The following is a 27,732-nucleotide window of genomic DNA, read 5'->3' as shown; positions in this document are numbered from 1 at the left end:
TGGTTTATTTTTTTTTTAACGAAACAAATATTCCAGCAGCAGAGAAAATGAATTCTGTGGGTAAAATACTGTCTGTTTGCTGTTGCTAGAAATTCAATTCAATGGTTGAGCTGCATACAGAGACACATTCTACATTTGTGAGATTGACATACTTCCATTGTTTTCAGTTCATCAGAGAAAAGGACAAGAACATAATAGTCAAGTGCAATGTATGTGCGACAGTGAGGTAACTCTCTACATCGAGAGAGAGATTGTGACAGATGAGAGCGCAGGCAAAACAGAGCTACAGAAATTAAGTTCTTTCTGTCTGCCATTCTGCTTGAACTCCTGCTTGAAAAGTGAAGAGACTTGTGGCTGAGTATGTTGTGGAAGATATGCAGCCTCTGTAAATAGTAGAATCGCCGGCTTTTAGAAAGCTTGTTGGCAAATTCCCCGTCAACACCAGCAATGACAAGGTAAGCTAACATTGCTTTGGTTCATATACAGCAGGGTTAGACATTAACACTTGTCCGCTTGTCTGGAGTTCAACAAAGATTTCAGCAGAATCATAGCGCATCACACAGCAACACTCAACTGTGTTTTTATTACTGAATGATTCAGCATTTTGGATTTAAAAGATTTAATGATCCATCCATAAACAACTGCCTCCACTTAATGGTGGTTTCATTTAAAGTATCATTCTTTCCAAAATTTCTTATTTGTATATTCAAAAAATATTTAAAACAATCTCATAACCTTATTTAAATCAGTTAATTTGATTAGTCCTATTGATTGAATAGCCCTAGTGTCTTATTATTCTAATGGTGGTGGAGGGTGATAGCAAGATGGACTTTACACTGGTGATGGTGATGAAGCTCAGCACAGGGTAGGCCTATGTGTATTGCCTCCCCACCATAGATGCGCTGCCCACACACTTAATCTAACTGCGAACGATGAGGTTTATACATGTCTAGCATCTAATCCAGAATTGAGGGCTGTGTATCGTAATGTTACAGCCAAATGTTTGCCGCTGTAGACAAAGTCCAGTCTCTCCACAGTTGCAAAAGGGTGCCTGTAAGAGGTCAGTGATAGAAGCTTGATTGTCCCCACAGTAACACGGTGGACTCATTCTGTAACGCCTATGCTCTGATCACAGGAAAGCCTCTCACTGATGCACTGGACATCCTACAGTGAGAGGACACTTGTATTAATGGAAAACTTCAATTAACGCTAGAAGTTCTCATGGAAAAAAACTTTAGCAACAAAAATGGCATATCGCAAATGACCACTGGGCAGCCTGAATTTATTGTGGGAGCAATCGAAACTCGATTTACCGCAACAATTAACTCAAAAGAAGTGCTACTGGCTGCTGTCTCAATGCCCAAGTTCAAATTGCGCTGAGTAAAAGAAGCAGCCAGAAGAGACCAAATCAGTTTCCTACTCATGAAGGAGTGCCGCACCCTAACCCCAGCCTGCAGCCCCTCAACCTTTTGCTTTTGCCTCTAGTCCGGAGGACTTTAATTGAATTCTTTCGAATGAGTTATCGAATTCCAGGGGCAGTTATCAAATTCCAGGACTTTTTTTCAGAGGAGTATATCGAATTCCAGTGGTATTCGTTTCCAAACAAACCATGATTAGCCGACTTCCTGTTGGGCTGGCGTAAAACTTACAGCACAGAAAGTTGTTCAACGCAATGAGATCTATAAGCGTACTGAGTTTCATATCAAAAATGCAAGCGTTTTTGACTTATGGACCAAGTTTACGGACCCCGTTCAAGGGGACGCTGTCGAACCCCCCTGCCAAACCAGTTTCAGTCGGGCCCTGATGGCCGTGGGTTCTGACCCGGGTGCAAAGTTTCAAGAGTTTTCGAGCAAGTTAAGGGCCCCACAAGTGCCCAAAAGGTGGTAAAAGAATAATAAATATAGCTGCAAGCAGCGATTACGAGTCCAAGCTGGTGGCACCACAACCCTGGTTCCTTTAGTTACCTTGGTGCCTTTAGGGTTATTGTGCACGACGTGCAAAAACGTAACCCTGCTTTGACTGTTGAAAAGAAGTGTGCTGTAGAGCTTGCATCAGTGTGGGCTCTGCAAAAGTGTGCATCGAGAGCACATATCATGCACAAATTATGCGTGAGCAACCTTCTTAAACCTAAAATGAAAAATGAGACACCCTATGGAAGACCTTAGATTTTTTTTTATTGTTTATGTGGTGATGAGTTACTTTGACTTTGTTTATATGATTTAAGGAGTGTAGGGGTGTCCTGCCATTTGATTTGACTTCCTTTGTAATCTGTTTATTTTCAGGGAGTTCGGGAAGTTATTTTGTATTTTTGGTTGACTCCATTTAGGTAACTTAGTATTGTTTTGTTTATTTTGTTTATTATTTTGTCATTTTCATTTAACTTATTTCCATTTCCACTACAAAAACAAAAATAAATTATTTTTGTAGAACTTAGCTTTTGTCTTTTTTTTTTTTTTTTTTTTGGTGATCTGTCGGCCGGGGCCGGTTTCCTTTTTAACAGCGTTTTAAAACTCCACGTCCAACCGTTCCGTATAATACGGGACATAACAAATGGGGGCTCGTCCGTTTGTAACGAATTTGGATATATAAGGGTATGTATACATCTCTTTTTTCTCTTCTTGCTGGTGCAAACGTTTTATTGGCAGTTTTTGTTTGGAAATCGGGGAAATAGGATGGATTTTAGTATTGAGACGTTTCGACAAAAACCTTAATGTGAAGGATTAGAATTATGTCGTAAAGCAGATTTGTATTCGATTGCGGACTTTTATGAAATTTCTGTAGTAAAATCAGCTCGTAAAAAAGAGGTGCTGGACGTAATACAGGCGGCATTGATTCAACAGGGTGTCTTAGTTCAAAATCCTGATGGTGAGGAGACAAGGGAAAATGCAAGTGATGAAGAGCAGGATTTAAGCAGAAAACTGCTTCATTCACTTAGTGGGGTAGATACAGAACATTTAAAACTCGCTATCTAGTTGAAACAACTTGATTTGGAAATAAAACGTCAAGAACATAGTACCCAACTCTTGCGTTTTAGACGAGGTGAATTGGATCGACAAGCTCGACCGCTTGGTGAGTCTAATCCAGGGCTACCTGCTGGTGTTCGAACTAGTCGGAGTTTACATGTGTCTGATTCATCGTTGCCTACTCCTTCTGCAGCTTCAGATTTTGACATTAGTAGACAAATTAACCTCGTACCACTGTTTCGGGAGGCCGAGGTTGATTCATACTTTTGTGCGTTTGAACGTGTTGTTGCTGCTTTGAAATGGCCGAAAGAAGTTTGGCCTCTCTTGTTGCAATGTCGTTTAACTGGAAAGGCTCAGGAAGTCTGTTCCGCTTTGTCCCTTAACGACAGTTTAGATTATGAAAAAGTGAAAACCGCTTGAGAGTATATGAGCTTGTCCCCGAGGCTTATCACCAAAAGTTCCTTTTGTATGTGAAAACTGCCAATCAAACGTTCGTTGAGTATGCGCGTGAGAAAAGCGCACTTTTTGATAAACGGTGTCAGGCCAGCAAAACGACAGATTTTGAACAGCTTCGTGAACTCGTTTTGATTGAAGAGTTTAAAAATTCGTTACCCGATAAAATTGTTGTGTATTTGAATGAGCAAAAAGTTATGACTCTTGCGGCGGCCGCTGTGTGTGCTGATGAATTTGTATTAACGCACAAGAACGTATTTGTTGCATCTGCTCGTCGAGAAAAGTCAAATTTCGTGAGTCCTGAGAGAATTTTTAAACCCCTCGAAACCCTTGAATCCAGTAGTGCAACCTGACGATCGTGAGTGTTTTTATTGTCACAAAGCGGGTCATTTGATTGCTGTATGCCCCGTTTTGAAGAAGAAAAATAAGGCTCAACCCTATAAAGTAGTTGGTTTTGTGCGAACCATTACTAAACCGTCGAAACCAGAAATTGATGCAATTTTTGAACCTTTTCTTGGTCGAGGAAGGATTTCCTTAAGTGACCAGGAAAATGATCAAGTGCCTGTTACTATGTTGCATGATACAGGGACAGCGCAGTCGTTTGTTTTGAGAAATTCGTTGCCATTTTCGGAGAAAACGTCTCTGGTTATGACTGTAACCCTTGTTCCCTGAGAAGGGAACGAGACACTGCGTCGATAAAATCGACTCTTTGGGGGACGCTCCCTAAGCGTGCGCCTCTGAAGTATGAATGAAACTAATCCAATCCTGATTGGTGTTGCGTCGTGACGTAACATGTGACGGCATACCCGGAAGTATAAAAGTGACGCTGTCACAACACACACTAGCCTCGTGATGAAGCAAGACGCTCAAGGGTCTGAAAAGGGGGCGTGGCAACACGACGCAGTGTCTCGTTCCCTTCTCAGGGAACAAGGGTTACAGTCATAACCCGGGACGTTCCCTATCGAGGGAACTCAACACTTCGTCGATAAAATCGACTCTTTGGGGAACGAGTACCCACTAGGCCACGCACGGAACAGACCCGCCCCAGAGTGAAACTGATTAGGCACTCAGCAAGGGCCGAGTACGTGTGCACCGGGCGTACTGGGAAGGCTGAGACTGTAAAACCTGATGGAAGTATGCGGGGTAGCCCAGCCGGCTGCCTCACAAATCTCCTGCAGAGGTACTCCCGACAGAAGGGCCCTAGAGGAAGCCATGCCTCTAGTCGAGTGAGCCCTTAAGGCCAAAGGTGAAGGAACCCCACGCACCTTGTAAGCCTCAGTAATAGCCTGGACAATCCAGTTACTTATAGTTTGTTTGGTCGCCGGGAGCCCCCTCTTAGGTGACCCAAAGCATACTAACAACTGGTCAGATCTTCTCCAAGAAGCAGACTTTTCCAAGTATACACTCAAAGCTCTGACGGGGCAGAGCAAGTGAAGCCTCTCTTCTCCCGCCGACACATGAGGTGGAGGATGGAATGCCTGAAGGACTACAGAGCGAGCCGTACTCGAAGGAACTTTAGGCACGTAGCCCGGACTCGGGTGCAAAAAGGCCTTTACTTTGCCAGGGGCAAACTCCAAGCAAGCTGGCGTTACCGCCAGGGCCTGGAGATCTCCCACCCTCTTAAGAGAGGTAATCGCTGAGAAAGACCATTTTCAGCGTTAAGTCCTTAGGCGAAGCCGACTCTAAAGGTTCGAAGGGAGCGAGGGACAACCCTTCCAGAACTATTGCCAGATCCCAGGCAGGCACCCTGGACCTGATCGCCGGCCTCATCCTCCAAGCACCACGGAGAAACCTAATGACCAATTGGTGCCTCCCCAGAGGTCCACCATCTACTGGCGCGTGGAAAGCCGAAACGGCAGCCACGTACACCTTAAGAGTGGACGGGGAGAGACCCGCAGAGAAACGATCCTGAAGGAATTCCAGAACTGAAGCCACTGGGCAGTTTACTGGATCCAACCTTCGTTCTCCACACCAAGTGTGAAACACCTTCCACTTGAGGCCATATAATCTCCTGGTAGATGGGGCCCTAGAGCTAAGTATGGTTTCAACCACCTCAGCTGATAAGCCAGCATTTAGGTACTGAACCCCCTCAGAGGCCAGACCCACAGCTTCCACAACTCTGGGTGAGGGTGGAAGATTGTGCCCTCCGCCTGAGACAATAGATCCCTCCTCAGAGGAATCGGCCATGGCGGAGCTATGAGGAGTGATATTATATCCGAGAACCATACTCGTGTCGGCCATCTCGGGGCAACCAGAAGTAGACTGATGCCCTCTTGACGGACCCTCTCCAGGACCCCTGGGAGCAGAGCGATCGGGGGGAAAGCATACAGGCGAAGCCTCGGCCAAGCCTGTACCATGGCATCCAACCCCAGCGGGGCTGGATGTGAGAGGGAGAACCAAAGTGGACAGTGGGACGTCTCTCGAGACGCAAACAGATCCACTTCCATCGGTCCGAACCTCTCCCATATCGACTTCAACCACATCCGGATGAAGTCTCCATTCCCCGGGCCTCAGCCCCTGCCTCGACAGGATGTCTGCTCCCCGATTCTGAACCCCTGGGATATACATTGCCCTTATTGACAATATCTTTCCCTGGGACCAAAAGATAATCTGATGCGCCAGTTTGCACAGAGGGCGCGATCTGAGTCCCCCCTGTCGGTTCAGATAGGCCACCACTGACGTATTGTCCGTCCGTATAAGGACGTGGCGACCCTCGATGTCTGGGAGGAAGCTCCTCAAAGCCTTGAATACCGCCATCATCTCCAGGCAATTTATATGCCAAGTGCTATGATGGTCCTGCCACAGACCCCTGGTAAAGCGGCCGTCCATGACCGCGCCCCAGCCCGTAAGGGAGGCGTCTGTCGAAACGGTTTCCCGGCGACATGACACCCCCAACACTGGCCCTTGGGATAGGAACCAAGGCTTCTTCCATATTTGCAGAGACTGAAGGCACTTGCGCGTTACTCTGATCATACGGAACGTATTTCCTTTGGGTGAGAACCCCTTGGTCTTCAACCACCACTGGAGGGGCCTCATGTGAAGGAGGCCCAGAGGAATAATGTTGGATGCCGCTGCCATGAGGCCCAGCATCCTTTGAAAGTGTTTCACAGTGACGGCCTGACCTAGCCTCACCCTGGACACCATTGCCAGAATTGACTCGATACGTGCGGGAGACATACGTGCCTGCATTGTAATCGAGTTCCACACGACTCCCAAAAAGGTCGTGCCCTGGGACGGTTCTAGCACACTCTTCTTCAAATTGAGTCTTAACCCCAATTTTTGAATATGGCCAAGAACGACATCTCGATGCCGAACTGCCATCTCCCGAGACTGGGCCAAAATAAGCCAGTCGTCGAGATAATTCAATACGCGAATCCCCTGAAGTCTCAGTGGAGCAAGGGCCACGTCCATACACTTGGTAAATGTGCGGGGAGAGAGTGCTAGGCCGAACGGAAGAACCCAATATTGGTATGCTACGCCCCCGAAAGCGAACCTCAGGTACCTCCTGTGACAAGGAAGGATGGAGATGTGAAAATAGGCGTCTTTCAGATCTATCGTGACAAACCAGTCCTCGGATCTGATTTGACTCACGATTGTTGGAATGGTCAACATTCTGAATTTGAACCTTCTCAGAGACCGGTTCAACACCCTGAGATCCAAAATTGGCCTTAACCCCCCATCCTTCTTTGGAACTATAAAGTACCGGCTGTAAAACCCGGACTCCCTGTCTACCGGAAGAACACGTTCTATGGCTCCTTTCGACAGCAGAGTCTGTACTTCTTGTTCCAACACCTGAGCCTGCTCTGGGACCACCGCAGTGAGCACCACCCCAGAGAACTTGGGGGGGCGGTGCGCGAACTGCAGTCTGTACCCAACTCGTATTATCTGCAGGACCCATGGAGATATGTTGGGAAGATGATACCATCCCTCTACAAAATCTGCTAAGGGTACCAGCCTCTCGAGGCTGGCCTCTGGTGTCTTTTCGCTGGAAATTGATGCGGCCCGAAGCGCTGTTAACGGCGGACCTGCATCTTTTCCTAGAGGGCCCCGTTGTGAGAACAACCTCGGTTGTCTCACTGCGGAGGGGGCAGCCCTCTGAAGTCCTGCCTTGGCTAGGACCTCTTTTCCGAAGTCCTCTTAGCCTGAATGACGTCCCTCAGGTCGCCCCTCTGGCTGGAGGACTTCGGTTTTTGGGAGCGTTTCCTCTGTTGCCAAGACCCCGGAGGGGGGGCTCTAGAGGAAACGCTCTCCTTCTGCTCTGCCCTGTGGGAGGAGCTGGCTGATGGCTGGGGCTGATTGCTTTGCCCCCCCCTACTAGATTTGGCCTTCGCTTTCCGGGGGAGGTACTGCTGGAACGCCGCAGATTGTTTTCTCGACTCCTGAAACCTGTCGACAACCGAATTAACGGCGTCGCCGAACAGGCCAGAAGCCGAAAGCGGCGCATCCAGCAGGAAGGACCTATCCTTTTCTTTAATACCGGATAAGTTCAGCCACAGATGCCTCTCCGTGGCCACCATGGCCGCCATAGAGCGGCCAATAGCGCTGGCCGCTTCCCTAGTGGCCCGGAGAGACAAATCTGCGGCCTTCCTCAACTCCGCGACATCTTCAGGAGTAGGCCCCTCCCCCTCATCCAAATCTTTCAGGAGGTCGGCCTGGTATGCCTGCAAAATCGCCATTGAGTGCAGACACGAACCAGCCCGACCCGCCGCCATGTAAGCCCTGCCCACCAATGCAGATGTCTCTCTGCAGGGCTTACTAGGCAACACCGGGGTCTTTAGGGAAGACGCCGATTCGGGAGAGAGATAGCTCGCTAAAGCCTCCTCCACCTTCGGCATCTTCCCATATCCCATATCTCGAGCCCCCATAACATTGCTGTAATCTATTACATTGGGACTCGAAATACGGGACGAATGCGGTCTTTCCCACGTTCTCGAGATCTCTTTATGGAGATCAGGGAAAAACGGCAGACCCCGGCGGTGAGGCTGTGACCTGCGCTGCAGGTAACGCTCGTCCATTTTACTGGTGACTTGCGTTTCCTGCTCATGTTGTGGCCAGCTGATGTTTAGTCTGGCCACAGCGCGTGTCACAACCTCCACCAGCTCCTCATAACCCTGGCCGCGTGATGGCGTGCTGAGATCACGGTCGTCCGCATCGATGCTGAGCACGTCCCCTTCCTCAGAAGTAGACAGCTCAAGCACCGGGACCTGATCGCGGGTAGGAGAAACCGCAGCGCGGGCTCCCACACCACTCCCAGAGGCTGCGGGATCAGCCGATGGCGAGCGAGAAAATGCCTCAGCATTCTCACTCTCCTCCGCCAGATCCCGCTGCGAACCCCAGGATCTCAGTCGCCGCATCGCCTCGACATATGCGGGACCGGAACCCTGGGGAACGCGAGCCTGACCGTGCTCGTCAAAGCACGCCAGCCGGGAGCGCAGCACTCTAATAGGCAAAGCCTCACACATTTCACAAGCAGCCCCCTCGAGAGCTGCCCGTGCGTGCTGCACTCCCAAACAATACACACAGAGAGAGTGTGCGTCCCCACCCGTGATGAAACGAGGGCAGGGATGCACACACCTCTTGAATTGTTCACTGGCCATACTTTCTTTCAATAATAAGACAAACAACACCAAATAAGACAGACAGTTTCAACATAAAGCGCTTGCTGAAGAGCGAAAGCTAGTGTGTGTTGTGACAGCGTCACTTTTATACTTCCGGGTATGCCGTCACATGTTACGTCACGACGCAACACCAATCAGGATTGGATTAGTTTCATTCATACTTCAGAGGCGCACGCTTAGGGAGCGTCCCCCAAAGAGTCGATTTTATCGACGCAGTGTTGAGTTCCCTCGATAGGGAACTTATTGTGGTTCGGATGTATTAGTGCAGGGAATTGCAATGCAGGTGGAAAAGGTTCCCTTGCATAAAATATATATTCGATCTGAGTGGGTAACTGGTTTCGTAAAGGTGGCTGTTCGTGCTCAATTACCTATAAATGGCGTTACTCTGATAATTGGAAATGACTTGGCAGGTGGAAAAGTTTTCCCTCTCCCTGAAGTCATTGAGAATCCGTTAGATAAAACATTCGTCGTGGGTAAGCAAGATGTGGTCGATTTGTCTGTGTTTCCTGCTTGTGTGATTATTCGGGCTCAATCAAAAAAATTTCCCACTGTAGTTGATCTTTCTGACACCTTTCTTGTTGATGAAAACGTGACAGATTCTGATTCATTACCGTCTGAGTCCGCGTCTAAACCGCTGTCCACTAGTAGTGGTTCTGAAGAGGGTTTCCGCTGATCTGTTGCTTTCAGTAGATCGTACATTATTAGTGGCCGAGCAAAAACAAGACCCGTCGCTCGAAGTTTGCCAAGATTCTGCTGTAAGTTCAAAGGAAATTGTGACGAAACAAGTCGGTTATTACTTCATGGATGGAGCATTATTGCGGAAATGGACACCTTCCGTGTCTGATAATTCAGGCTGGGACACATTGTATCAGCTAGTAGTTCCTAAATGTTTTCGAGAACAAGTGTTAAGTGTGGCACATGATGGTGTGGCTGGATATTTAGGTGTGGCTAAAACACTGTATCGAGTTTTGCGTTATTTCTTTTGGCCTAAGATTAAGTCAGATGTTACAACATATTGTAGATCATGTCACGTTTGTCAAATGGTTGGGAAGCCTAATCAGGTAATTTCTCCAGCACCCCTTAGGCCAATTCCTGCCATCGGAGAACCATTTGAGTGCATCGTCCTAGATTGTGTCGGGCCGTTGCCAAAAACTAAAGCAGGTCACACTTACTTGCCTACGCTTATGTGCACAGCAACTCGTTATCCAGAGGCGATACCACTTCGTTCGTTGAGAGCTAAAGCCATTGTGAAAGCTTTAATTGTGTTCTTTTCTACGTTTGGTCTTCCGAAAATTGTTCAGACGGACCAAGGAACAAATTTCATGTCCCGGTTGTTTAATCAAATTTTGTCTCAGTTGAAGGTTAAACACATCGTCTCCAGTGCTTATCATCCCGAGTCTTAGGGAGCACTTAAACGATTTCACCAAACTTTGAAAACCATGTTACGCAGTTACTGTGTTGATTCAGAAAAAGAATGGGACGATGGATTACCGTTCCTGTTATTTTCAGTACGTGAGACCGTACAGCAATCTTTTGGGTTTAGTCCCGCAGAGCTAGTTTTTGGGCATACGATGCGAGGTCCCCTTAAACTGCTTAAAGATAACTGGCTGTCTAAAACAAAGCCATCTTGCAATCTTCTGGATTATGTGAGCTTGTTTCGAGAACGTCTGCATAAAGCTCGAGATCTGGCTCTGTCATCTTTGTTAAAGACTCAAATTAAGATGAAAGAGAGTTTTGACAAGAAGGCAGTGGTTCGTTCCTTTGTGAAAGGTGACAAGGTTCTCGTTTTGTTACCACTTCCTGTCTCTTCGTTGCAAGCAAAACTTTCCGGTCCTTATGTTGTGCAGCGAAAGCTCAGTGATACTGACTATATCATCTGTACCCACGATTGACAGAGAAAAACCCGAGTGTGTCACATCAACATGTTGAAGCGTTATGTTGTTCGTGGTGAAAACAAGGAGTTAAAGACTCCTGCTCCTGTTCCAGTTGCCTCACTGTCTGTTGTACCACCTTTCTGTGGCGATGAGGATGGGTTAAATTTACGGAGTATGCCAGTGTCTAATGTCTGATTGAACAATTCTGAAATTTTGTCAGATCTTGATTCTTACTTATGTCATCTAACCGTAAACCAACGATCTGATATTATGAATTTGATCCAGTCTTTTCCAGGACTATTTTCGGATGTGCCTACGCAGACGAATGTTATTCAGCATGACATAGAAGTAAATGATCATCCACCCATTAAGCAACATGCCATTGCTTATCGAGTTAATCCAGTGAAACGTAAAGTTCTCGAGTCTGAAGTAAAATATCTACTGGAAAATGAGTTTACTGTTCCGAGCACAAGTGCTTGGAGTTCGCCTTGTTTACTCGTTCCGAAACGCGATGTGCGCCAGTGCATCCATGCCGAGTGTGCCCTCTTTCAGGGAATAATATTGGGTGGCACAATGGGTGGAGTCATGAGAGACAAACAGATCTATCTGTGCGTCCCCGAACTGGTCCCAAATCAGCTGAACTGACTGGGGATGGAGTCGCCATTCTCCAGGGAGGGGCTGAAGCCATGAGAGCTCGTTGGCTGCACAGTTCAGGGCTCCGGGAATATAAGTGGCTTTTGACTCCATATGAGGAGGTGGCGGGCGAGTTGCAACGTACGCCTTGACCACCTTGACGGTTGATTTACGCTACTGTCGCGGTATTGTCTGAATGGACTAGTACATGCTGACCCTTGAGCACAGCTCGGAAGCGGCGCAGGGCGAGCTGTGCAGCCAGTGATGAGGCAATTGACGTGCCATAGGCGCAGGGGTCCTGTCCAGGAGGCCGCAGCAGGACGTCCATTGCACATGGCATCCTAGCCCGTGGTGGACGCATCTGTCGTTACGACAACTCGCCTGGAAGCTCGTCCCAGGTGCACTCCGGCCCGTAGGAAAATTAGGTTGGACCACGGGGTGAAGGTCTGATGGCAGGTCGGAGTAACTGGTACTCGGAGAGTGCCATGTTGCCATGCCCACCTCATGCCAAAGCTGAAGCGGTCTCATATGAAGCAATCCGAGCGCTCGCTCGTAAGCTGTGCTGACATGGCGACCGAGTCGATATCCATACCGAGAAAAGAGATCCTCTTCACGGGGCAAAGTTTGCTCTTTTCCCAGTTGACCCGAAGGCCCAGACAGGCTAAGTGCCGGAGCACTAGGTCCCTGTGTTCGCAAACCTGGTCTCAAGAGTGAGCTAGGACCAGCCAGTTGTCGAGATACACACACACACACACACACACAGTTAGATCACGCCCGTGCCGCCCTCTCTCTCTCTTTCTCTCTCTCTCTCTCTCTGTCACACACACACACGCTGTCGAGCCCCCCGGCCATGCCTGGGTACCATCTTCAGCCCGGCCCTGTTGGCTGCGGGTTCTGACCCGTGTGCGAAGTTTCAAGAGTTTTCCAGCATGTTAAGGGCACGTGCCCAAAAGGTAGGACAATAATAATAATAATAATAATAAAAAAATATATATAATAATAATAATCCTAAGGAAAACAATAGGGCCTTCGCCTTTTCAATGCTTGGGCCCTAATAATAAAAAGAAGAAGAATCCTAAGGAAAACAATTGGACCTTCACCTTTTCAAGGTTTGGGCCCTAATCACATATAAACCAATGTGGTGGCGCTGTGGCAGACGGCTGCCTCTCCAGTAGCTCCTCAGTTTTTAGCTCTTTTAGCTCTTTTTAGCTCTTTTTAGTGCTTTATATTTACCTAAACCTCTTTTTTCTTATTTATTTATTTATTCATTTTTAATTTTCTCGCGAAGAAAGTGCTCTATTTATCCTATGGATATTTCCGATCTTAAAATGCAACCAGGAGTTAGCTTTCTCACTCACTCAAGGGAGGAATTGCTGGCTCTGCGCACGAAAGGACGAGCCGGGATATGGCACTTTATACCAGCGGAACTGAGGAGGAGACCCAGGGGCTGCAAGGCCGGGGCTAAGCTAAAGGCCGAGCAAGTGGAGAATCGGAAGCGCTATAAGCCATCAATTCCCTCCGTAATCATGGGGAACGTGAACTCGCTGCCAAATAAAATCGACGAGCTGTCCGCGTTAAACAATCAGCGGATTTACCGTGAGATCAGCTTGTTCATCTTCATGGAGACATGGCTAAACCATCTTGTACCAGATGCTAATGTGGACCTGCTTGGATTCACTGCTGTGAGAGCTGATAAAGACACACAGGCAAGTGGAAAAAGCAAAGGTGGAGGACTCATTATGTATGTTAACAACCGCTGGTGTAACCCAGGACATATTTCCGTAAAAACATCCTCATGTTGCCGGGACCTCGAGCTGCTAGCCGTTAGCCTGAGGCCATATTATCTGCCGAGGGAGTTCAGTCATGTCATCACGCTCTGTGTTTACATCCCTCCGAGAGCGGACGCAGACGCTGCTTGTGAGAAGATCCACTCCGTCACAGCGGTGCTGCAGACACAGCACCCTGAGGCCTTTATGATCATCTCAGGGGATTTTAATCACGTAACTTTGGACTCTACTTTGGCTTTTTTTCACCAGGTTGTAGATTGTCCAACAAGAAACAACAGGACTATTGATCTCATGTATGCTAATGTGAGGAATGCATACAGAGCGACCCCCCTTCCCCCATTGGGGAAGTCTGATCACAACCTGGTTTATCTACAGCCACTATACACTCCCATGGTCCAAAAACAACCAGTGACAACTCGTACTAGCAGGAGGTGGACCCCTGAGATTGAAAGTGCCCTGAGAGACTGCTACAACATTACAGACTGGGATGTGCTGATCGACTCACATGGTGAGGACATAGAGGGGATGACACATTGTCTGACGGACTACCTGAACTTCTGTGCAGACGTGGTCTCGCCCATCAAGACTGTCTGTTGTTACCCTAATAACAAGCCATGGGTAACACGAGAGGTCAAGGCTGTCCTTAACAGGAAGAAGGCTGCCTTTAGGAGCGGGGACAGGGAGGCCATGAGGACAGCACAGCGGGAGGTGAAACATTGTGTGAAGGAAGCTAAGGACAACTACAGGAGGACAGTGGAGGAGAAACTGAGGGAGAACAACATGAGGGAGGTCTGGGATGGCGTGAGGACTATCACGGGTCATAACACAAAGACAACTCACTTCACACCTGATGAAGACGTTGGAGCGGCTCCTCCTCAGCCTCCTCAGACCCCAGGTGCAGCACGCCGAGGATCGCCTGCAGTTTGCATACCAGCCAAAGGTTGGTGTGGAGGATGCCATCCTTTACATGTTACATCGGATCCACTCCCATCTGGATAAGGGGGACGGCACAGGGAGGATACTTTTTTTGGACTTCTCCAGTGCCTTCAATACCATCCAGCCCCCCATACTTCGGGACAAACTGATCAGGATGGGAGTGGACCACTTTCTGGTAGACTGGATCAGAGATTACCTCACAGACAGGCCACAGTATGTCAGGCTGAAGGACATCATGTCTGACACCGTGGTCAGTAGCACTGGAGCCCCTCAGGGCACAGTGCTGGCCCCTCTTCTCTTCACCCTGTACACCTCGGACTTTTGTTACAACTCGGAGCTGTGTCATATACAGAGGTATGCAGATGACACAGCCATTGTTGGGTGCATTAAGGGTGATAGGGAGGAGGAGTATAGGAGTCTGGTGGGGGACTTTGCTCTCTGGTGTCGCACTAACTGCCTACAGCTCAACACCACTAAGACAAAGGAGCTGGTCGTTGACTTTGGGAGGTCCAGATCAAGTCCGCAACCGGTCCTGCTGGAAGGAGTTGAGGTGGAGGCAGTCAAATCATACAAATACCTCGGATTGTGGCTGGATAACAAACTGGACTGGACAACACACACAAGCCATCTGTACAGGAAGACACAGAGCAGGCTGTATTTCCTGAGGAGACTGCGCTCTTTTAACATCTTCAGCAAATTGCTGTGTATGTTTTATCAGTCTGTGGTTACCAGTGTCCTCTTCTACACTGTGGTGTGCTGGGGGGGCAGCATATCCAAGAAGGACACCAATAGGCTGGATAAACTGATCAGGCGGGCCGGCTCTGTGATCGGCATGAAGCTGGATTCACTGGTGATGATGGCAGAGAGAAGGACACTGGACAAACTGCTGGACATTATTAATAATGCCAGCCACCCCCTGCACACCATCATCAGCAACCAGAGGAGCCGGTTCAGTGGAAGGCTGCTCCTTCTCAAGTGCCGGACGAACAGACTGAAGGACTCTTTTGTTCCTCATGCCATCAGACTCTACAACTCCTCATTGGGGGGGAGGAGAAAATAGGGTAGAGAGGACGATAGGACAATATATATAAATACATATATATCTGGACTTGCATTAATGCCTGGTCACTTTATCGCTCTAGCACTTTAATACTGGACTCAATACTTACACTTTTTTATGGTCTTTCTTCTTTTGTTGATATTTTTGACTATTATTATTATTATTTTTATTATTATTATAATTATTATTATTGTTATTTTGTTCTTTGTACTGTCTTCTTTTTATTCACTATTCTCCTTCTCTTTTCTTGCTAAAACTGCTGCTGGAATTTTCAATTTCCTTTTGGGAGTCATCCCTAAGGATTAATAAAGATAAGTCTAAGTCTAAGTCTAATAATAATAATAATAATCCTTTAAAAACAAAAGGGCCTTCGCCTTTTCAAGGCTTGGGCCCTAATAATCCAAGGGGAAACAATAGGGCCTTCGCCTTTTCAAGGCTTGGGCCCTAATAATAATAAACAGAGCAATTCCAAGATGGTCCTCACACCATCGGTGCTCGGGCCCTAAAAAAATTAATCCAAAGGAAAACATTATGGCCTTTGCCTTTTCAAGGCTTGGGCCCTACTAATAATCCTAAGGAAAACAATAGAGCCTTCGACTTTTTAAGGCTTGGGCCCTACTAATAATTCTAAGGAAAACAATAGGGCCTTCAACTTTTTTAGGCTTGGGCCCTACTAATAATCCTAAGGAAAACAATAGGGCTTTCGCCTTTTAATAATAATAATAATAATAAAAAGATTATATATATATATATATATATATATATATATAAAATGTATATATGTATGTATATATATTTATAAACAATTTATATATGTATGCATGTATGTATATATATATATATATATATATATATATATATAAAATAATAACACAAAATTCACGGTTCAGTTCAATACGATACACTTGTGTCACGGTTCGGTTCGATACGGTTCGGTACGCTGTGTAGTAAAATTGCTGCGTGATTAAGATCGGCTTGCGCTGCATTGGTCCAAACCGATAAACGGTCCGTCAACCACAAAATAATGAGTAGCTCAGTTTTGTTCCATTACATTTGCCATTTGATGTTGGGCAATGTTGTGGTCACGCCAGAATTTCTTACATTATAAGCGCGCTTGCCACGTGCAACACGCCTACATTTGAAATAACGAAATGGGTGGCCAGGATAAATGGTCCAACGAACCGTTCGGTTCAAACTTGCATACCGAAAACCGAACCGAAAGCCTCTTACCGAAAGGTTCAATATGAATATGAGTATCGTTACACCCCAAATATATATATATATATATATATATATATATAGCTGCTTGCAGTGATTGCGGGCCCAAGCTGGTGGCACCGCCACACTGGTGCCTTTAGTTACACTACAGTTACAGTTTAGTTACACTTTAATCCCTCACCATAAGAGTTTGAGATGTAGAGTCTTTAATGTATTTTCATCATGTTGAAAAAAGTTTGGTGGGAATAAAATATTAATTTATAATAACTTTTTATTATTAGGTTCCCAAGCATATGGTGGTTAATCTACCATATTCAATACCAAAATATCAAAATAAATATATTATAATTGTCTTAGCTAATGACTGTAAATTAGAAAGTGGTCCGGCTCGAGTACAATATACATACCGGGTTTTGTTACTGTAGATAAAACTGTGTCTGTCACGTTTCATGCAATTTCAATCATGCTAAGAGTCTCAAAAGCATCAAACAAGAATATTACAGTTCGATCTGTTGCCATGGCAACATTATCTTAGGTATTAAATAATCCTTTCACAGGTCTACATCTGGCATATGTTTACATTATACAGATGAAGTTTGAAGCAAATCGGGTAAAATAAGAGGGTGATTTCAAAGCATTTTGAAAGTGACACACTTCCTTTTGTCAGTTGGTGGCGCTATAACTTTGACTCACAATAATCACATCCATGTGATCGTCCTTTTACAGTGAACACACTGCTGAAGTTTCATCAAGATCAGTTAATGTATGCAGAAGTTATAACACTTGCTGTTTCACATTTCTCACCATAATTTTGTTTCTTCGCCATGGCCAAACCGTTCGAGCTATCAAAAATCCGCTGGTAATTATTCATCCTCAATGTCTGGACTTCACGCTGACCGAGTTTCATGGCATTTGGATTAATTCTCTAGGAGGAGTACTTTAATTTCCATTGCATGCATTTTCCAAAAAACCCTTAATAGACGACTGTCTGTTGGCTGGGGTAAAAAGTAAGAGTACAAAAGTTGTTCGTCCGGATGAGATCTATATGCAAGCACGTGCACACATAGAAATCAAAAGGGGCTTGAGCACCTGCCCTTTTTTTCCTGGAGAGAAAATGTCCTTTTATTCTGGGGTGCTTTTTTTAATTTTTGAAAAATAATATATATTCCTGTTTGCACAAAGCTTCCCTGTTTATTGAATAATGTATCTAAATATCAGGTCAGGAGTTCTGAAGCGCCGATCAGAGTAAACACGTCTGCCCTAGAGAGCTCGTGCTTCGCTGCCGTTTAGACTTTGACCCGAGCCGATAAACAATCCATGAGGCGTGTGCGGTTCAAATGACTTTCGTTCCCCTTTTAGCACAAACATTATCGAACATTTATCAAACTCGATATTGATAACGAGAGTTAAAAAAAAAAACCTTAATTATGAGAAGTGCCCTTTTTTTCACTTGAGCCCCTGCCCATCCTGGGAACTACACTAACCTTTTCCACTGGTGGCACTTGCGCTACTAACTTTTTCAGTTACTGGCGCAAAACATGATTTGGTCGCACAAATTATTTATAGTAAGCCGCTCTTGGGATAGTATGAATAATAATGAAACTGTACTGCATTAGGGGTGGAACAGCACAGAAGTCACGGTTGGGTTCATACCTTGGTTCAGACATTCAGACGGTTCGGTACGATTTCGGTACAATGGAGTCAAGCAAAACAAAAATGTAGTGCACTGATAATAATAAATAAAAATTTATTTTTAAAAATTCGTAGTGCACTGATAATAGTTTTATATAATTAGTTTATTAATTAAATTAATAAAAAGACAAAATGACCTTGATATATGTTTGGTGATTGTACTTGAATTTAAAATTAATTTGCTATATTTCAGATCAATATATTTGTTTTCCTTAGTTTTAATTTAAAAATTTTAATTATTTAATTAATTATTACATTTAAATTTAAATGATTTCCATATAAAATAATTACCATTAAAACACATTTGATTTTCTTTTTTAAACAATGTATAATCATGGACACAGGACTGTTGGCAAACTGTAAGAGGAATCTCAAAAAATTTAATGAACAGGGCTTTTGCCATGATTTGTTTAATTGTGATTGGAGTAGAATAGAGTTGATTCCCGATGTGGAGTCAGCCTGGATCTTTTTCCGGGATAGTTTTTTGCAAGTAGTAAATAGACACGCCCCACTAGACACGCCCCACTAAAGAGATTCAGAGTTAAGGGGCGGGATAATCCCTGGTATTCTTCATGACCGCAATTTAGCGTGGGCCAAAGCAAGAAAAACGGGCTCTTCGTCTGATTGGCTTGTTTTTAGGCAGTTAAGAAATAAATATTCTTCTCTTATTAAGAAAGCAAAATCTGATTTTTATCTGTCAGCCACTACTAACACCTTAAAGGGGACATATCATGCAAAATCCACGTTTTTAGCCCTTAAATGCATTTTGTTGTATATTTGGAGTGTTTATAAGTACAGAAAAGATTAAATTATTCTCTTCAGGTGCTTCGTTTATATCTTTATATTCTGTTTTGGTCATATTTTTCAACCTGTTCAGATTTTTCTGTTTTCTATGCCGTTTTTTGAGCAAGTGCGTCACCGTATTTGCAGCGGAACTTCCAAATAAGGACATTGACTACCGACCCAACACTTCCAGCAATCCGCCATTATTATTTCTCGCTCCGATTTTGTAGTCCGAGCTCAATGATGCAGAAGTTACGAGAGGGCAAGTCAAAATGTTCGGTTGTTGGATGTACTGTACGTTAGTGACCTGAAGCACTTCAAGGATTCCCACTAAGAAGGGTTTGCCGATTGACTTCGTCTGAATGAGAGGTAAATTCCTTCTATCTTTGGAGACGACGAACAGAGCATTTCGATAAGCTGTAAATATCGTTAATAAAAATAAAGTACTTTCTTAAAACACATGGTGGTCATGGTTTAGCAGTACCTTTGTCTTTCTTTGTTTTTGTTTTGAAGTAAGGTTACACGTCTGCAGTATTATTGTTCTTGAGTTTCATCAATGGTCATTTAGCTGCGTTGTTTTCTGATGCTTTTCTAAACGTATCATATAGTCAATACAGATTTTTTTTGTGGTAAGATTAGACCGTAGTCATTTATCTTGTCACTGTGCTTGTTTTAACAAGAGAAATAGTCGACTTTCACTAATAACACAAAACAGTTAACTCACATACCAATATCCATATGGTTCGGCAGGTACATATGCAGGTTCGTCGTCGTCTTTATCAACTCGCTCGCTCTGGCTCGAATAAGTAAGACTTGATGGACAAGTCTTCTGTTGTTGACATTTTATTTTTAACGTGTGAATAAAAATGTTCTTTGAAGGTATCGTATATAATCGTATATCTCTAATCAAACTACAAAAATGGCCGAATGTGGGGAGTTGAACTGACCGTGAACTCATCGACCTGGAGAGCGGGCGGGGTATGACGCATCTCCTTTTTATTTAAAGGGGCCGCGTTTGAAACGGGTCGCTCAAAGACGCACATCAGAAAAGGGGTAGAAAAGGGGCTTGTGGAGCTATAATAATGAGAAATTCAGACCCAAGCATTGCAGTTATGTTTTATATAGACCACAATGGTATGATTTATATGTAAAAATGAATGATTTAAAAGCATGATATGTACCCTTTAAATGATCCCAGAAAATTCTGGAAGGCTATTAAATTACTTTCTCCAAACAAAGATAATATTAATGTTCCTTCTTCTATTTTGAAAGACTCTGTAGTAGTTCATGACAAGATGGAGATATTGAACCATTTTAATTAGCATTTTATTCAGTCTGGTTTTTTGTTTGACACTGCTTGTCCATATACTGAGACACCTTGTAGAGATGTACCAGTCTCTACAAGTGTCTTCAATCTCACTCCATTCTTAGTGGCCGACGTTCAAAAAGCCCTAAAAGGACTGGCTCCTGAAAAAACCCCAGGTCCTGATCTTATAGAGCCTTTAACGTACCTTTTTAACCTTACTTTGGAGACCAACACTATTCCCAAAATATGGAAATCTGCATTCGTTTGTCTATTATTGAAAGGGGTTGATCCGTCAAACTTAAATAATTACAGGCCAATTTCTAATTTGTCTGTTTTGGCCAAAACGCTTGAATCCCTGGTGAGTGATCAGATGAAAGACTTCTTGCATTCACAGGACATTTTATCCCCAGTTCAGTCAGGTTTTAGAAAAAACATAGTACCATCACAGCTGCAATGAAGGTGATAAATGACATCTCTGTTGCTCGTGACAAGAAGCAGCACTGTGCATCACTTTTTATTGATTTGTCAAAAGCTTTTGACACGGTTGATCATGATGTTTTAAAGATTAGGCTTCTTAATTCGGGGTTTTCAAAGAAAACTGTCTCTTGGTTCTCAAACTATCTTAGTGACTGAACTCAGTGCATTAAGCATGATGGTGTTCAATCTGATTTTTTACCAATCCTTAAAGGGGTTCCACAAGGCTCTGTATTAGGCATTATTTTATTTACTATTTATATAAATAATCTTAATCGGCATGTGCCTTATGCAAACTTTCATTTTTATGCAGATGACACAGTTATTTACTGCTGTGCACCCTCTCTTACACAAGCTATTGCACATTTACAGAATGCCTTCAATATGGTCCAACACACCTTGCTACAGTTGAAACTTGTGCTCAATGCAGACAAAACCAAATGTATGCTTTTCACAGGTCATCGGAATAGATCACTGAATATTCCCTCAGTGATTACTCTTGATGGACGTGAAATACAGACTGTTACAACTTATAAGTATCTTGGTATTGTTATTGATGATTGCCTATCATTTAAGCCTCATGTTCACTGTCTATTGAGAAAGTTGAGGCTAAAATTGGGTTTTTACTTTCGAAATAAGTTGTGCTTTTCTTTTAATGTTAAAAAATGTTTAGTGGCATCCACTTTTTTTATCTGTGTTGGATTATGGTGATATATTATATATGCATTCATCTGCAAAATGCCTTCACATGATTGACGCAGCCTATCATGCATCGTTGAGATTTATTACTAATTGTAAAGCTCGCACCCACCACTGTGAGCTGTATTCTCGTGTAGGGTGGTCTGATCTGACAACACGGAGGCTTTGTCATTGGTATACATTTATATATAAGGCTATTCTTGGTTTGCTACCATCTTATTTATGTTCACTTCTTATGAAAAAAGGTGTTGGTAATTACTCTCTCCGTTCTCAAGATGTTGTCTTGTTTTCTGTCCCACATGTCAGTACTGTGCTGGGTAAGGCCTTTGTTTATTCTGCTCCCTCTACATGGAATTTGCTGCAGAACAACTTAAAACTTAGTAAATTGATTCCTTTAAGTGTTTTTAAGTTGAGAATGAGAAGTTTTGAGTTGGACTCCCTCACATGTCAATGTTTTCGTTGAGATTTCATTGTAAGTGCATAATCGGCCTTTAGTGTGTCTTGATGCCATGATATAGTAATGTAAAGTATAAGTAATGATGTGATGTATCTTGGCCAGGTCTCCCTTGCAAAAGAGATTTTTAATCTCAATGGGTTTTTACCTGGTTAAATAAAGGATAAAAAATAAATAAAAAACTGTGATGACAATAAAATGATAGCTTATAAACATATCTCTGGCTGTTGTTTCTGTTCCACAATATTTTGTATGTCATGTTTGGGGTGTGGGATGAAGAGAGGGATATTTTTAGCAATTATTTAATAAAACATTATTTAATTTATCTTCAGTGTGTAGTATTAGCCAATCAGGTGTCTTGACGCGAATCACGCGATTACGATTCAGCCTACACAGCACAAAAAAAAAAACTAGTCTAAAAAACTGCTATAGTGATCATAACGTTAGACGATGTCAATATCAGTGCTAGCAATATAATTAGTTAGCTCATGGCAGAGTTCATCAGCCGAACTCCAGAGTGCAAATCTAGCTTTGGTGTACCAAAATCATAAGGTTAAATCGTAAGGTAGAGACACAGTGTCTAACATCTCTGCGTCTTTTTCCTGCCACCATGCAGGCCCAGAATGTAGCCTATATGATTGTGATTAGCATGCCTATTATAAAGACAGAAACCTTTTACTATCATGTCCATTGATTTTGAATAATATGCGCGAGGAGAGAGAGAGAGAGAGAGAGAGAGAGAGAGAGAGAGAGAGAGCAGGACAGCGCTTGTGTTGTGTGAAGACGTAAGAGTGCGCGCGCGGCCTCTCTCTCTCTCTCTCTCTCTCTCTCTCTCTCTCTCTCTCTCTCTCTCTCTCTCTCTCTCAGCTCATTTGCGCCCTGTCAAACGCATCAGTCATTCTACTCTACAACACTTGCCGATCAAAAAAGGCTTTAGCGGGTCAAAAAGCGGAGAATCCGACAGGTTTTAGAAGATTAAATACAATCCGAAAGAAACTAAAAAAACAGACCCATCAAAATAGTCAGTGATACATTTGCGCCCCCACTAAAAATTAGGGTCGCAATGGGATTTCAAAAGGTCGCATATGCGACCATTTTGGTCGCAGTGTAGTTCCCTGCCCTCTAAATGTCTGTGCACGTCCCTGTCTATATGTGTACCGAGTTTCATTTTATAACATGCAAGCAGAGGTGGAATGAGTAATAAAATATGCTACTCAAGTAAAAGTACTACTACTTCAATAACATTTTACTTAAGTAAAAGTACTGGTCTAAAAATCTACTCAAGTAAAAGTAAAAAGTAGCTCATTTAAAATTTACTCAGAGTAAAAGTTACTAAGTTACTTTTTTAACACCGGGGTGGGGGAATCCCCGTGTGGGGTTGTAATGGTATGAGATTTTCACAGTATGATAACGTCTCAGAAAATACCATGGTATTAATCAATTATTAAATAAATTATTATTATTATTATTATTATTATTATCATCAGTTAAAATGATTATGAAAACAGGGTTTCCCTTTCGTAGTCACTCCGATTTACGTCAGAATGACGGAGAATGGGGGTTTCACATAGAAAGCCAATCATCTTCGAGTATTTAAAAACGAGCCAATGGCATGCAATGCCTTGGGGCTGCGGAAATTTGCATAGCGTAACTCCGCCCCACCCCGTAGGTATAAAAGGAGGAAGTGAACGCAACCGCAGTATGTTTTCGCTTCGGAGCCAAGAGACTTCTTCACTCCTAAAGCCAGTTTCACTGAGACAACTCTTCGAGACGAGCGTCCTCTTCAGTGTTGGTGTGACGTCGGTTCCCAGATTCTGCATTGCCTGCGATCTGAGCAGTGGTCTGCCAGACTTTGCGCTTCTCCCTGGACGCCTCAGCACTGAAAGATTGAATTTCCTCCTCTCCATTGAAAGAGCTGCACGTGGCACGTCTTTTTAAAGATGGTTCGCCCGTGTTCTTCTGGGTGCAGTTGATTCATGTCATTTTCTGATGGTCACGATCGCTGCTCTGTGTGTCTGGGCATTCAGCATGCAGCAGCAGCATTCGTGGATGACTCATGATCCTTCTGTGGGAACATGACCATCTCTACACTGCGATCTAGACTCAATGATCTGACAAAAGTGAGAGTCCCCGCGTCCGCTACTCATTCTGCTTCTTCTTCTAGAAGCTCTTCGATTCGCGGACAGGGTGATTTATCGGTGACTGTGTGGAACAAACCCCCGACGCTAGCTCCTCAGGCCACACTCACTGTCCCAGTGTTAGAGCCAGCGAGCGCCGAATCACTTCAGGCGTCTGCCTCTTCGCAGGTACCGTCTGTTTCGTTCGGCACTCCAGAGGATGATGCGATGTCGATCGCAGCATCACAAGGCGGGCTTGACTCCTCGGGAAGTGAGGATGCGGCTGCGTTGCCTCCTTCGGGAGCGCCAGCGTTGCCCGTGTCTGATCCCGAGATGACGGCAATGCTCTCTCAGGCCGCCGTGAGCAACGGGTTAGAGTGGAACCCTCCGCCCTTTCCCAATCTCTCGCGGATGGATAATTGGTTTTTGGGTAAGGCTGCCGCCGCAAGGCCACAGCCGACCCCAATACCTTTTTTCCCCGAGCTGCATGCGGAGCTGACGCACACTTGGAAGGCTCCTTTGACCTCCCGAGAGCGCGCTTCAGCCTCCCCCGCCTTTCCTCCCCCCAACGGTGCGGTTGCCCCTGGGTACGCTGGGATTCCCCCGGTGGAGCGCTCTGTTGCGATGCAACTGTGTCCACAGAGCGAGTCCTCCCGTGGTACTCCTAAGCACCCTTCCAAAGCCTGTAGGTTCTCGTCGTCTATGGCGGCGCGCTCCTATAGAGCGGCAGGACAGGCAGCTTCCGCCCTGCATGCAATGAGCACTTTGCAAGTTTTTGAAGCCAAACTGCTCAGAGATATGCATGAAGGGGGGGGAACTGACCAAGCGGCTTTTAACGAGTTGCGAGCTGCCACCAATCTCGCTCTCCGGGCGACGAAAGTGGCCGCTCGCTCCCTTGGTCAGGTGATGGCCACTAGCGTGGTCCAGGAGCGTCACCTATGGCTCAACCTGGCAGACACGCGGGACGCCGAGCGGACTCGTCTGCTCGATGCCCCCCTCTCCCAGGTTAGCCTTTTCGGCTCACCCACGGGTGGGCAGCACCCTGAGTTCGTTAAAGAAAGACTTGACATCATCACTGAACACACAGGCAGGAATGAGTGTACGCAACGTCACAGCGCGTCGCCTCACTCATTCCTCTCTGTCTCTGAGGGTGCGGAAGGGAGCATGTGTCATCCCTCGACTACACCACACCACTCCCCTCCCCCTCTATTGCCAGACCCCCGGCAGAACAGACCCCCGTGGAACGCTGGTCCTTCCCTGGTCTCTTCTGTCAGGGAACGGGGCTCGACTGTGCACCCGCACGGGGTAACTCCTGTGCGCATGCCGGTCTCCCCGCCTCGCTGCCCCTCCGGGGGGGACGTCTGTGGTTCGCATGACCCTGCTGGTTCAGTTCCTGGGAGCCTGGCTAGAGCTCCCCGGCCTGTCCCGCTGGGTCATCAGAACGATCAGATTCGGCTACATGATTCAGTTCTCACGGTCTCCTCCCCGTTTCAGGGGAGTTCGCTTCACAGTGATCGGTGGCAATGCCCCGGTCATGAGAGCGGAAAATTGCGACCCTGCTGGCGAAGGGTGCAATCGAGACGGTCCCTCCAGCCGAGATGAGGTCAGGGTTTTACAGCCCCTACTTCATCGTCCCCAAGAAGACCGGTGGGTTACGACCGATCCTGGATCTGCGCATTTTGAACCGTACTCTTAATCGATTGCCGTTCAAAATGCTCACAGCCAAACGCATTTTCGAATGCGTCCGGCCCCAGGATTGGTTTGCAGCGATAGACCTGAAGGACGCGTACTTTCATGTGTCCATTTTGCCTAGACACAGACCGTTTCTTCGGTTTGCTTTCGAGGGCCAGGCATATCAGTATACGGTTCTCCCATTCGGGTTAGCTCTGTCCCCTCGCAGGGGGAAGATCGTTTTACGAAGATCGTCGAGGCAGCCCTTGTTCCCCTTTGCGAACTTGGGGTTCGCATCCTGAACTATCTCGACAACTGGCTGATCCTAGCACACTCTCGAGAACAGGTTTGCAAACACAGAGACCTGGTGCTCCGGCACCTAGCCCGTCTGGGCCTTCGGGTCAACCGGGAGAAGAGCAAACTTTGTCCCGTGCAGAGGATCTCTTTTCTCGGTATGGAGATAGACTCGGTCGCCATGTCCGCGCAGCTCACGAACGAGCGCGCGCACTCACTGCTGACTTGTCTTCGACAGTTCGAGGGCAAGAGTGCGGTTCCACTGAAACTTTTTCAGAGGCTCCTGGGGCATATGGCATCCGCAGCCATGGCAACGCCGCTCGGATTGCTTCATATGAGACCGCTTCAGCTGTGGCTTCGCGATCGAGTCCCGAGGTGGGCATGGCATTGCGGCTCGCTCCGAGTTCCAGTGACTCCAGCGTTCCGCCAGACCTTCTTCCCGTGGTCGAACCTCAGCTTTTTACGGGCCGGTGTCCCTCTGCTGCGAGTTTCCAGGCATTTCGTTGTCTCCACGGATGCCTCTACCACGGGTTGGGGTGCCATGTGCAATGGGCATGCAGCCGCGGGTTCCTGGACAGGACCCCAGCGCCTCATGCACATCAATTGCCTCGAGCTGTTGGAGGTACGCCTGGCCCTGCACCGCTTTCGAGCACTGCTCAGGGGTCAACACGTACTTGTCCGTTCAGCCAATACCGCTACGGTAGCATATATCAACCACCAGGGGGGTATACGCTCACGTTGGTTGTCGCAGCTCGCTCGCCACCTCCTGTTATGGTGTCAGAAGCACCTGAGGTCCCTTCGTGCAGTGTACATTCCAGGAGACCGGAACCTGGCGGCCGACGAGCTGTCTTGGGTCCGCCCTATCTCCGGCGAATGGCGACTCCATCCCCAGACGGTCCAGCTGATTTGGGACCAGTTCGGGGAGGCACAGATAGACCTGTTCGCCTCTCGGGACTCATCCCACTGCGCCCAGTTTTATTCCCTGTCCGAGGGCACGCTCGGCACAGACGCACTGGCGCAGAGCTGGCCGCGGGGCCCACGCAAGTATGCGTTTCCCAGAGTGAGCCTTCTTGCACGGGTGTTGTGCAAGATCAAGGAGGACGAGGAGCAGGTCTTGCTGGTAGCCCCTTACTGGCCCACCAAGACGTGGTTCTCCGAACTCATGCTCCTCGCGACAGCACCTCCTTGGCCTATTCCTCTGAGACAAGATCTACTCACTCAGAGACGGGGCACCCTGTGGCACCCTCGTCCCGATCTCTGGAGGCTACACGTGTGGCTCCTGGAAGGGACGAGGCAGGTTTGAGTTCGCTGCCACCTGCGGTGGTGGCAACCATTACAGGGCGTCATCCACGAGACACATCTACGCGTTGAAGTGGAACCTCTTCGTCAACTGGTGTTCTTCCCGCGGAGAAGACCCCCGGAGATGTTCGATCGGTGTCGTGCTTTCCTTCCTACAAGAAGGGTTGGAGCGCAGGCTGTCGCCCTCCACCCTTAAGGTTTACGTCGCGGCCATTACTGCGTCTCATGATGCAGTAGAAGGTAAGTCCGTCGGAAAGCACGACCTGGTCATCAGGTTCCTGAGGGGAGCGAGGAGGCTAAATCCGCCTTATCCTCCCCTCGTGCCCTCTTGGGACCTCTCAGTAGTTCTAAGTGCTCTGCAGAGGCATCCCTTTGAGCCTTTGCAATCGGTAGAGTTAAAG

At 46.1% G+C, this 27,732-nt stretch overlaps 1 protein-coding gene across 2 annotated transcripts in view; it reads right to left on the bottom strand.

Annotated features, from left to right (window-relative positions):
• Positions 1-27,732, bottom strand: part of gdf11 (growth differentiation factor 11) — a 234,868-nt gene that overhangs the window by 34,550 nt on the left and 172,586 nt on the right. The window lies entirely within an intron of this gene.

This window comes from Pimephales promelas, chromosome 21, assembly GCF_988280905.1.
Source record: "Pimephales promelas chromosome 21, fPimPro1.hap1.1, whole genome shotgun sequence".
NCBI classification, from domain to species: Eukaryota; Metazoa; Chordata; class Actinopteri; order Cypriniformes; family Leuciscidae; genus Pimephales; species Pimephales promelas.
This window is presented reverse-complemented; position numbering and strand designations above follow the sequence as displayed.